At 36.6% G+C, this 11,751-nt stretch overlaps 1 long non-coding RNA gene across 1 annotated transcript; it reads right to left on the reverse strand.

The window, feature by feature from the left end:
• Positions 1-4,007: 4,007 nt before the first annotated feature.
• LOC126832058 (uncharacterized) lies at positions 4,008-7,682 on the reverse strand. Its single transcript, XR_007684529.2, has 4 exons — positions 7,521-7,682; positions 6,454-6,586; positions 5,676-5,764; positions 4,008-5,233 (listed from the first exon to the last, which is right to left on the reverse strand). It is a non-coding gene; the product is annotated as an uncharacterized LOC126832058 (long non-coding RNA).
• Positions 7,683-11,751: the final 4,069 nt, after the last annotated feature.

Consider the following 11,751-nt stretch of genomic DNA (forward strand, 5'->3'; position numbering starts at 1 on the left):
ATCTTGTGTACGCACAAGAGGCTAAAGTTAATATAAACGAAGTAAAGACGAAGATGGCACGACATGACAAAATGCTCTCACGATAAAGGACAAAATGGAGACACGAATTCAATAAATACGAAAATGAACCTTCGCAAAGGTCTTTCGGCAATTCGTTTGCATGCCAAAGGTTTTGCCAAAGCTCACGAAGTTGCTGCCGGGGCCTGAGAACCCCAACAGACGGTCATGCTCTCACGAATTGTCCGTTGCTTTTTCCGAAGTCGAACTGCTCGTCATTTTGTAATCTACGGTGTTTTTATTATCGAAGTCTGTCAATAATCATTACGATGGCGGCAACATTCTTTGGAAAAGGCCTAATTGAGTTACGATCTTGGCACGATTGCTGCTTTCGGTATGACATCACAAATCCAAGATGGCGGCGACGACTTCAAGGCTCGGTAATTACTGGTCATGCTTGGTTCTCGGTTCATATTACTCCAGTACTAGTTGTAAATACTGATGGTTAAGTTATAACGTTTTACAGATTTTATACGAGAATGGCGATTATTTAGGGCGTTAATTTTTTCTATTTAATTATTTCTGTAGTTTTGCAATCGGACTTCAGCTTTAAGTTACCAATTGAATCAATCACCCTGTATTGTAACACCAAAGATCTTATGGCTTCTTTTTCTTAACATATAAATATTATCTTTTAGTTTACTAATTATCATTTGTGCTTGATAACGACAAGTGGATACTTATCGAAACGTCGGTCGGGCTATATGTGTACAAACCAGTAATTGTTTTTCCATATAAATTGTGTTGTGTTTTGTTTTTTTGGTTTCAATAATTCGTTTGCGCTTAGGGGTCTTTATCAGTGGGAGAAAATCGGGGGACCCTGGAAAAACCCACGAGGTTGGACAGATAAAAAACAAATTCCAAGTAATATAGGACCCAATGAACTGTAAATAATTCCCCGGGAAAACTTCTCTGGTCATTTGTTGTATACGTGAGAGTTGCACGTTGACATTAAATAAATTGATTTTTTAACTGAACAGAGAATCAAAGCCTTAATAAATACAGCGGGCCGCTTTATTATGTATAATAGCTATATTATTATCAAAATAAATCTACACGACAGAAATAAAAAATAGCCCTTTCATAATATTTTTATATTAAATTCAGATCACTGGCAACTTGCCCAGTATAACATCGAGCTGGGCGTGTGGTTAAAGCTACATCTTGTCGTGGCCATGGAAAACAGTAGTGCTAAAAGCTACATGTCGTGGCCACCTGTCGCGGAAATCCGTGGCTGTTAAACCTACTCGAAATTCGTACTTCGCCTGGAAAAAATGTCAATAATGGAAACGAAGTTGTAGGCCTATGACTTGTCGGAGCAGAGCTGTAGGACGCTAAAACCCATTTCATTTTAATTATAATGACTGTGACGTTGTATTTTGTATTATTTTAAATTGCTTGAATTATCTCGCAAGAGTTGTTTCTAGCACCAGATAAAATATATTTTCCAAGTGAAATGTGAAACTCTATTTTCGTGTAACAACAAATTATTGCAAATCGTAAGCCATTGTTAAAGAGACAAAAGAAACTATAAATGACATAGTTGGGAAAAGCACAGCAAAATTGTATTAACCTCGACAACTCATCAAATGAGAAGTGATATCGGGTATTCTTGAAAGATCATTGTACCCTGCATCGTGCACTTTAAACTGGATAGATGATGAAATTATTGGGGATTCTCTAGAAATATTACTAGTTTTATTGTTTAGTGGGTCGTTTGAAAATACAAGGTTGACCCAGCCTTCCATAAATATGTTATTTTCTTTTTGTGTTCGTGCGTGAAAGACCCATACCCTAATCACGTGGCGGATCTATTGAAATGTATAAAGATTAGTCATGTGTTCGGTGTGGTTTCGTGTATTTATGTACAGCATTACCATACATGGAAGTCGTCTTTATATAGCTGCATAGATATTATTTTTTCTTTTATGTCCTTGAAAGCAGAATTCATATCTATTTCAGTGTACGTTAGTCATAAATAGGACAGGATCTCTTCCCATTGGCAAGTCAATTGTTTACGTTGAATCATATCAATTATGAAATACAAAGAAATTATCTTTAAACGTGGATTTTGGGGGAATAAAGTGTTAACAGGGTAAATGACGAATCGTCATACGCCCTGATGTAATGTGTGAGTATATTATATTCACCCCAATGGGCCCTATTTTGTATACAGGCCGTACCTGTTCAATGAATGAGATACAAATGTATTGAAAGCATAGTGACAGCAGAGACTTGGGTGCACTGAGAGCACACATAGAGCAGTAGGGGTGCAATGCGAAACACTGGTGATCAAACCGGCAACTGTATGGGTCATTCCATGTCAAGTGGACCAGATTTCGGAAAGTTGGGAACATGACCCCCTCCCAAAAAATTATAAAAAAAATATATGTTATAGTACATGGGCTTAAGCTAACAAATCCAAAATTATACCTCTCTAGGCCGAACATTCGATGAGATATGACCATTTGAAATTAGGGTACTGAAACGATCATAAATTCAGTAATTTTTTTCAGGTTTTCGGATGCTTTAAACACACATTTCTTATATGAGTAGAACTCTCTTATCTCTTAATTTCCTATTTTCGAGTTGCATTTTGGCTTGGTATGCGTGTTGGCGCCTTCTTATTGACATCAATAGATACAAAAATATGACTAAGCCGAAAGTCGACAAGACGGTATACAAGCCAAAATGCAAGTCGAAAATAAGAAATTAGGAAAAAAACGTCAGGCGCTATAATCGCTGTGTGTTATTTCTTAATTTCCTATTTTCGAGTTGCTTTTGGCTTGTATAGCGTGTTGTCGCCTCACATTTTATCGTAACTTCTACTTTTCTACTTTTCGACTTTCGCGTTCTGAAGAGGCGAAAAGTAGAAATTATGAATGGTAGTTATAGGCTTCCATAGTATTGGGTACAATGTATGTCTGTGTGTGTGAGTGTGTGTATGGGGGGGTGTGCTTGTTTGGGCGGCTATACTCTTATTACTCGCGATATAACGATCAATGACAAGTTACAGATGTCCATAATCAAGGGCCATAATCCCCCCCCCCCCCTATGTGAAATAGATCAAATTAGTGAGGAAGGAATTAAAATGTTACAGACATTACATGAAGATATGATCCAAATGAAAAGTTCTCTACAGAACAGTTTGAAATATATTAATGAAGTGTTAATTGGTAAATCTACATTTCCAGTTGTAGATGCGTTAACCAATGTACAAAATCTGACGGAGGACAGCAAATCAACCAGTTTAGGTATACCCCCAACAAAATATTTCTTTCAGCGTATGGTGGAGATAGATGTTACAGCTTTAGAAAGGTTATTAGGTGAATTAGACATAATGGAGTCCTGGACATTTAATTTTAGTTTGATCAGATAGTGAAGACTGATGTGATCGTAACTGCTAATGATGTAATAATACAAGGAATGAAATGGAGTGTAGGTTTTAGACATAGTACAGATACATCAAAATTAGGGTGTTACCTGCGTCTAAGATTACTACACTGAAAAAAAACTTGTGTTGAAACAACACAAACTTGTGTCTCTATTTAACAACACAAACTTGTGTTGAAACAACACAAACTTGTGTTAAATGTTGAAACAACACAAGACTTGTGTTAAAATTTACCAAACAACACAAACTTGTGTGAAAATCTACACATTACTTGTGTCGAAACTTGTGTTGAAATTTCTGAAACTTGTGTTGAAATTTCTGAAACTTGTGTTGAAATTTCTGAAACTTGTGTGGTTTCATAAAAACTTGTGTATAACCACCAACAAAAACTTGTGTTTTATTTTCCCTCAATTTAGCAATCTTTCCCATGCAGCCCCCCACCCCCTTTGCTCTGTTTAACCTGTAAAGTTTGATAAATGAGGTAACAATAATTTTATTTGTTAAATTATCATTTATTCATAAAATGATAGGAAAAAGTAAATTAACACCACCAAATCAAAACTAAATAGACATCATTTGAAATGTTAACAGAAAAACAGAGATATAATTCTAATACTAATAAAATTTTTGTTATACTTTGCCCCCCTCCCCCCCACATCACAAAATACAAAATAGCTATTTAATTTTTTCTTTACCCGAAAACAAGAACTGAGAAAAGAAAGATCCCTACCCCATACCCCAAAAATATATAATTCAAATATATCTAAATTTAATAACATCCAAACCAAGCCCTAATTAGATTAATTATGCACTAAATTGAAATACTTTCAGAAACTGAAAAGTGCTACAAAGTCATATTACAAGTGATTCGTGAGGCATCTAGAAATAACTAGCATACACAGAAAACTAACAAAAGAAAAATGCACTATTTTGCAGGAGTAATAAAATGATGTAGAACCTTTTCCTCAAACAAAATGAATATTTTGTACATAAAAGGAGCAAAGCATCAAGATTACAGGATTGAAAAATAAAAAAATATCAGAGAAAATCGCAAACATTAAATAATATGTACAAAGTATATATAAATAATCACAAGTCAAAAGCAAGGAGGAGCCACTGTGGTTCAGTGAGTGCATTGGCCGAGAAATTTCAACTGGATTTTCCGACATAGTTCCCACACGTCAGTAGTGTAGGACATGGCAAGGGATAATTGGGTATAAGCCCAGAATTGAAACTACCCCCACTGCGTTTACTTTAAAGAACCCTTGACAATTGAATTATCTGACTCAATGACAGACCCTTCTGATCCAATGTGCGTGTGTTAACCATTCGGCCCTCCTGGGTTCCCTTTAAACAACCCTTGACAGTTGAAATATTTGATATAAGAGTAGGTTGTAGGGCAGAATTACCATAATAACACAGAAAAGTAGGATATTAAACCCTATTTCATTTCATAAGCAAGGGAAAGTCACCTTAATGTAGGTCAAGGTTTTTTGTAATTCTGGGTATATTTGATCTACATTTGGTTTCTAGACTATGCCTATTAAATACTTTATGATTTCCGACCAAATTCTAAGTGATTTATATGTCACTTTACATTCTATATTATACATAAATTTCTGTAGAGAATTAAAATCTAATTGTGTTTGGGATGAATATTTAACAGTAAAAACAAAAAAAAAATATTCAAAAATTGGGTCAAATGCATTCTTTTCCAGAATTATAAAATAAATTGATGCTTGGGATCTCTTGTTGTTATCATACATCAAATAATCTTCCAGCCTAAAAAATAAAAAAGTAGGCAATAAGAATACTTTCTTACTATTTATGGTTCACAATGTTTAAATAAACAATTTATTTTGCCACATCGAGACTGAGTCTCTATTTTGTTTCATCTTTGGGTAACACTTATTGTGTCTTGTCCAGTAACAGACCCAGGCAGATTATTATATTTTATTTCCATCGACAACAAATTGGATATTACCTATTAAAATCTATTTGAAAAGTAAAATATTGTCCATTTTTATACTGCTATTTACTGTAAAAATACACATAGGGTCTATCACAACTTGAAGAAAATCAATGGATGTGATTGTCAAAAATCAAGAATGCCAAGACTTGAATAGGAGAGTCCTAGGCATTGCCCCAAGAAGAATAACTAGATTACCAATCAAGTGTATAGAACTAGTTGATGATTAAAAATACAAATATGTATGTTACTTACATTTTACCTGATTATCAAGCTCTGTGAGAAAAAGTTTCCATAATATGAATAGCCATTTCCAACTGTCTTGATCTTTCTGATGTAGTTAACTGAGAAAAAAAACATACTATGTTTTAGTTGACTTAAATCGATTCAATATTTAAATAGACGAAAGTTTTAATTTAATTAAATTGTATTGTAATGTGTTGGTTTGCTTTGTCACAGATGAGACAAAATGAAAAAAATGAAATGAAATGGGGTTTGGCGTCCTACTGTTCAGCTTCGACTGGGCTAATGAGGTTGGGCATATGCCATACAGTGTGCCACGAGAGAAATTTTGCCGGGTACCGTGACCCTAAGGCCTACTCTTGTATCAAATTCTAACTGCCAGGGGCTCTTTTACATGCACACCAATGTGTACACGGGATCACGTTTTTTTGTTCAATCTGAACGACTAGACAGCTGTCCTTGTAAGGCCTCCCGTACTGCATCGTCTAACTGCAAACCCGCGACCTTAAAATATGCAAACCAGTGTCTAACCCACTTGGTCACCATGGGTCCCCACAGATGATATAGTCATATCTACATGTATCTGGACATAAGTAAGATTCTGTCTGTGCACATACATGTACGTGTACAGTTTTACTATACTAAACTGAATTTTAAATTTCAAAATATTAAAATGAAATCGAGGTTTATGTCACATCAGCTCCAACCGGGCTATATTGTGCCAAACACATTATGGTGAGATTCTAAAATACCACAACAACAATCTTTTCTATTAGAATTGAACACTCACCCCCCAAAAACACCTATGAGAAATCATAGGTGCTCAAATCACCATTTCTTCAGCTCTTTCTTTTCCCATATTTGGGTTTTTTGACTTATTTTATTATATGATCTTTGATTTGCTATGGCATCTAATATGGAAACTGAAAAATATGAATATGTGACATGTAATTAACTGTTTAAGATACCTTACCATATACAAACTGTGTGATATCTAAAACCATTTTAATCCCGAAGATCTTACCTAAACCGTGAAAATCTGTTTTAATAACCCTTGTTTGTCATGTGACTGGAGAGTCACAGTAATAAAAAGAGAGCCATGTGGCTTAGTGTGTAAGGCACTGGCTTGGTACCCGGGAGGTTGCGGGTTCGCTCCCAGTGTTGACCGAGAAAGCTCATTTGGATTTTTCAGCATGGATTCCCTGTCTAGTCGTCATGGTGGCTAAGTGGGTAAGACGCTGGCTCGCTAGCCTGGAGGTCGGGTGTTCGATCCCTGCATTGGCCGAGAAGTTCACCCAGATTTTCCGGCGTGGTTTCCTCTTGTTAGTGATGCAGGACGGAGGGCCTGACAAGGACATCTGTCTAGTCATTCAGATTGAACAAAAAAACGTGGTCCCGTGTACACATTGGTGTGCATGTAAAAGATCCCCTGGCAGTTAGAATTTGATACAAGAGAAGGCCTTAAGGTCACGGTACCCGGCAAAATTTCTCTCGTAGCACACTGTATGGCATATGCCCAACTTCATTAGCCCAGTCCTCCGTACTGCAATGTCTTACTGCAAACCCGCGACCTTAAAATATGCGAGCCAGTGTCTAACCCACTTGGCCACCGTGGTCCCCCACAGATGAGACAGTCATATCTACATGTATCTGGACATAAGTAAGATTCTGTTTGTGCACATACATGTACGTGTACAAATTTACTATACTAAACTGAATTTTAAATTTCAAAACAATAAAATGAAATGGAGGTTTATGTCACATCAGCTCCAACCGGGATATATTGTGCCAAACACATTATGGTGAGATTCTAAAATACCATAACAACAATCTTTTCTATTAGAATTGAACACTCACCCTCCAAAAACACCTATGAGAAAGCATAGGTGCTCAAATCACCATTTCTTCAGCTCTTTCTTTTTCCATATTTGGGTTTTTTGACTTATTTTATTATATGATCTTTGATTTGCTATGGCATCTAATATGGAAACTGAAAAATATGAATATGTGACATGTAATAAACTGTTTAAGATACCTTACCATATACAAACTGTGTGATATCTAAAACCATTTTAATCCCGAAGATCTTACCTAAACCGTGAAAATCTGTTTTAATTACCCTTGTTTGTCATGTGACTGGAGAGTCACAGTAATTAAAAGAGAGCCATGTGGCTTAGTGTGTAAGGCACTGGCTTGGTACCCGGGAGGTTGCGGGTTCGCTCCCAGTGTTGACCGAGAAAGCTCATTTGAATTTTTCAGCATGGATTCCATGCCTAGTCGTCATGGTGGCTAAGTGGGTAAGACGCTGGCTCGCTAGCCTGGAGGTCGGGTGTTCGATCCCTGCATTGGCCGAGAAAGTTCACCCAGATTTCCCGGCGTGGTTCCCCCTTGTCAGTGATGCAGGACGGAGGGCCTGACAAGGACAGCTGTCTAGTCATTCGGATGAAATGAAAAAACGAGGTCCCTTGTACACGTTGGCGTGCACGTAAAAGATCCCTTGACAGTTGGAATTCGATACACCGCAGTGCCGCTGTCCGGGCAAAATTTCCCTCATAGCACACTGTGTGGTGTATGCCTGTCTTCATTAGCCCAGTTCGGAGCAAAACAGTAGGACGTTAAACCCCATTTCATTTCATTTCTAGTCGTTTCAATGGAACACAAAACCTGAGGTCCCATTGGCGTGCATTTAAGCCGATAGTATGGCAGTTGGAATTTGTTGGCTGTAGCACCCGTGTCACAGTTCGACTGCTAGTTTGCGATACCCACTCGATATGAATGAGTGGTGATTGGCTAATGAATTCTAAAATCAGACGAATGCTTCGGCGAAGCGGACACACCACTCAAATACAATTCGGCCAAATATATCAAACATGTTTGATTCGGGCGTATGTCAGTGGATAAACTAGGTGAAGTTTAGCGCCAATTGATTCAGCCAAATCCTTTGGCTAGTTTATCCAGCACTGACGATTTAAGTTTGTACTTTCTTTATATGCAAATATCACATTTGAAAGAGGCTGTAAGCCTACTTTCTTTATATGCAAATATCTTATTTGAAATAGGCCATTATTATGTGATTCCCCACTTGAATGTGACTAGGAATAGGGTCGCCTGTCCAGCCTTGTGGGTTTTCTCCGGGTCCTCCGGTTTCCTCCCTTTGCTAAATACCCCTAGGGTGTATTCGAAACAGTGTTCCGGTGCAGAGAACGGACGAAGAATGGGTTCTTGTCGGACTTGAGCAGTCTGGAATGCGTTCACGAACACATTCCCGTTCTCAAATCCCACACTACCTCATAGCTGGTGTGAAGGAGAACAAACATGGTCGACGTATCGATAACTGCTGAGAAAACAGCATCATGGGTGCATTTATTAATTTAAAAGTTTAATACCGTTCGAAAATTGGATGTAGTATGTGGCCAGTATAACATCAAGTAAGTTAGGTTGCCAGGCAACGAAACATATGCCCACAGCAGTTTAATCGTTTGCGCAGTCAACAGGGATTGTCGCATGTTCATTCTTTTGTAGGTAATGTGGGCATTTACAAGAAAATTTCATACAAGATTATAATTTTCGTCGTTTGTGGTTTTACAAAGGTCGACGCATCGATAACTGCTGAGAAAACAACATCATGGGTGCATTTATTAATTTAGAAGTTTAATACCGTTCGAAAATTGGATGTAGTATGTGGCCAGTATAACATGAAGTAAGTTAGGTTGCTAGGCAACGAAACATATGCCCACAGCAGTTTAATCGTTTGCGCAGTCAACAGGGATTGTCGCATATTCATTCTTTTGTAGGTAATGTGGGCATTTACAAGAAAATTTCATACAAGATTATAATTTTCGTCGTTTGTGGGTTTACAAAGGTTCTACAAACTGAAACAAGGGCCTTAATTGTTGAAATTTGACAGATTTTTTTGTTTTGTGTTTTACGAATTTAAATAATGCATACAATTTTCATACAAATCGGATGATAATTTTGTTGTTCGTGCGTTCACAAGGTTCGAAAAAGTGAAACAAGGGCCACAACTCTAGACATAATTCACAGAAATCGCAGAAATTTAATAGACGTCTTCGTTTCACTAATTTAAAAGATTCAAATGAATTTCACAAAGTGAAACAAGGGCCATAACTCCAGAAGAAACTAACAGAAATTATTGAAATTAAATAGGATTCATCTCATTAAAATAAACAACATATCAATTTTAAAATAATCAGTTCTGTAGACGACGGACAAACCTACGGACGAGGGCGTATCAAAAGGTGATGTAATCGTCATCCAAAGAATTGAAAAGGAGTAAAACGGTGTCATAATTTATCAAAATTATGCTTAATAGCGAAGTAAATACTAAACAAGTTATCGTAACAGATTGTATAAATTTAATTCATCTTGTTACCATGGATACCGTTCTCTCATGTTCGAGACTCATGAAAGTGTTTTCATGTTCTTCAGCCGTTCTCGAACCTGCGCAAACACTGTTTCTAATACACTCCTACGGTACGCGCAAGCAAATCATTCAAATAAAATTGAACAATATTAGCCTCGAAATTACCTAGCGCCAGTAAGTATAAAGGATCTATCCGACAAACACTAACAACAACTCTAGGTTGATTACATGTCATTTGGGACTCAAAAAAATATGACCACGACATTTGGTACTCCAGTATACGACGTTTGGGACTTTGGTATACGTCGTTTGGGACTCGGGTTAACGACGTTTGGGACTCGGGATAATTTATTAGAAATAGGCCAATTCAAACAAAACACGAAAGAAAATATTTATTAACATGAAACACGTGGTTAGTAAAAGGCTCAACCAAACGATAAAACATTAGTTGCACTTACGGTTCTTTGATAATCATCGTTTCTCATAAAAGTTTTATATTTATTTAAAACGAATAATATGCTGATGAATTTATTTGAAAATGACCTACACAAAAAACAAAATAAATATTTACACGACATGCAATCTTTTTTTACAAGCCCCTAGAAATTGTTAACGATAATCCGTGAGCTGCACGTTGACATGCTTGTCGTAGGTGGCAATACCAATTGATAAATTAGTGCGTACAAGGCAAAGTTTTTTTGTGGAAAATATAAGAAATGGCAACGATCAAAGCGGGATAATTAAAGCTGATTTACTGATAATCCCAATGTTATTACAGTATGTTCAAAGAAACCTAACGGTTCTTTGGTGGACGAGGAAAAATGTGAGTTGTCAATCATCGAGAATGGCGGCCGTGTGTTGATTGCAGTTATACCGTTTCACGAAAAAACATTAGCAGTGGTCGGTCAATCAAGCTCGTTTACTATTTATAACGCAAATATTTCGTTTCGGTTAAAACAAAATATACGTCCATTTTAATTGGCCGAAGGATGTGTGACTAATAGAAATATGGCGGGCGGACAAACTGACCAAACAGTATATTTCGAGGTATTTGAGGTAAGCTAATTTAATATTATATCATAACTGAATGTGCATACTTGTGTTTCTGTGTGATTAAATATTCAAAAAATCATTTTTAGGATACAGCCTCGACAATAGTCAGCCCTGAATTGCAATGTTTGTTTTGTGTTCTGGGCGCCATTTTGAAAAAAACTGACATGACCTATATAATACAATCCAGCGATAGTGCAGTAAATTTCCTTTAAAAGGGAATCCGAATTTGTTAATTTTCTGCAATATCACTTCGGTGGTAGCGGACGTTAAATAAAGCTATTTCACGTACAAAGACCTACAATAAAATCCAGGTGAATTGGGAAAAATATTCATGTATTTTCTTGATGAAGAGTAGCTATTTCAATTTGTAAATGCCCAGTCATCTTAGACAAATAATAATTCCAACTTCAAATCAGTTGTATTTATTCAAATCATACTATGAATAATTGTATTTTTCCACTTGCATAATAATAAAAACTTGACTTTTATTATTTTATTTCTTCAGGCCAAGAACATGGAAAATTGGTAATTGCCTTGTATCACTGCTAACTATAAGGCACCCGGTCTGAGGGAAAACTGAATTATTACAACCTGATGTTACATTACATTATACATCTTTCTGAAAGTAATTTAAAGAAAGTGAATATCATA

This window comes from Patella vulgata, chromosome 9, assembly GCF_932274485.2.
Source record: "Patella vulgata chromosome 9, xgPatVulg1.2, whole genome shotgun sequence".
Taxonomy (NCBI): domain Eukaryota; kingdom Metazoa; phylum Mollusca; class Gastropoda; family Patellidae; genus Patella; species Patella vulgata.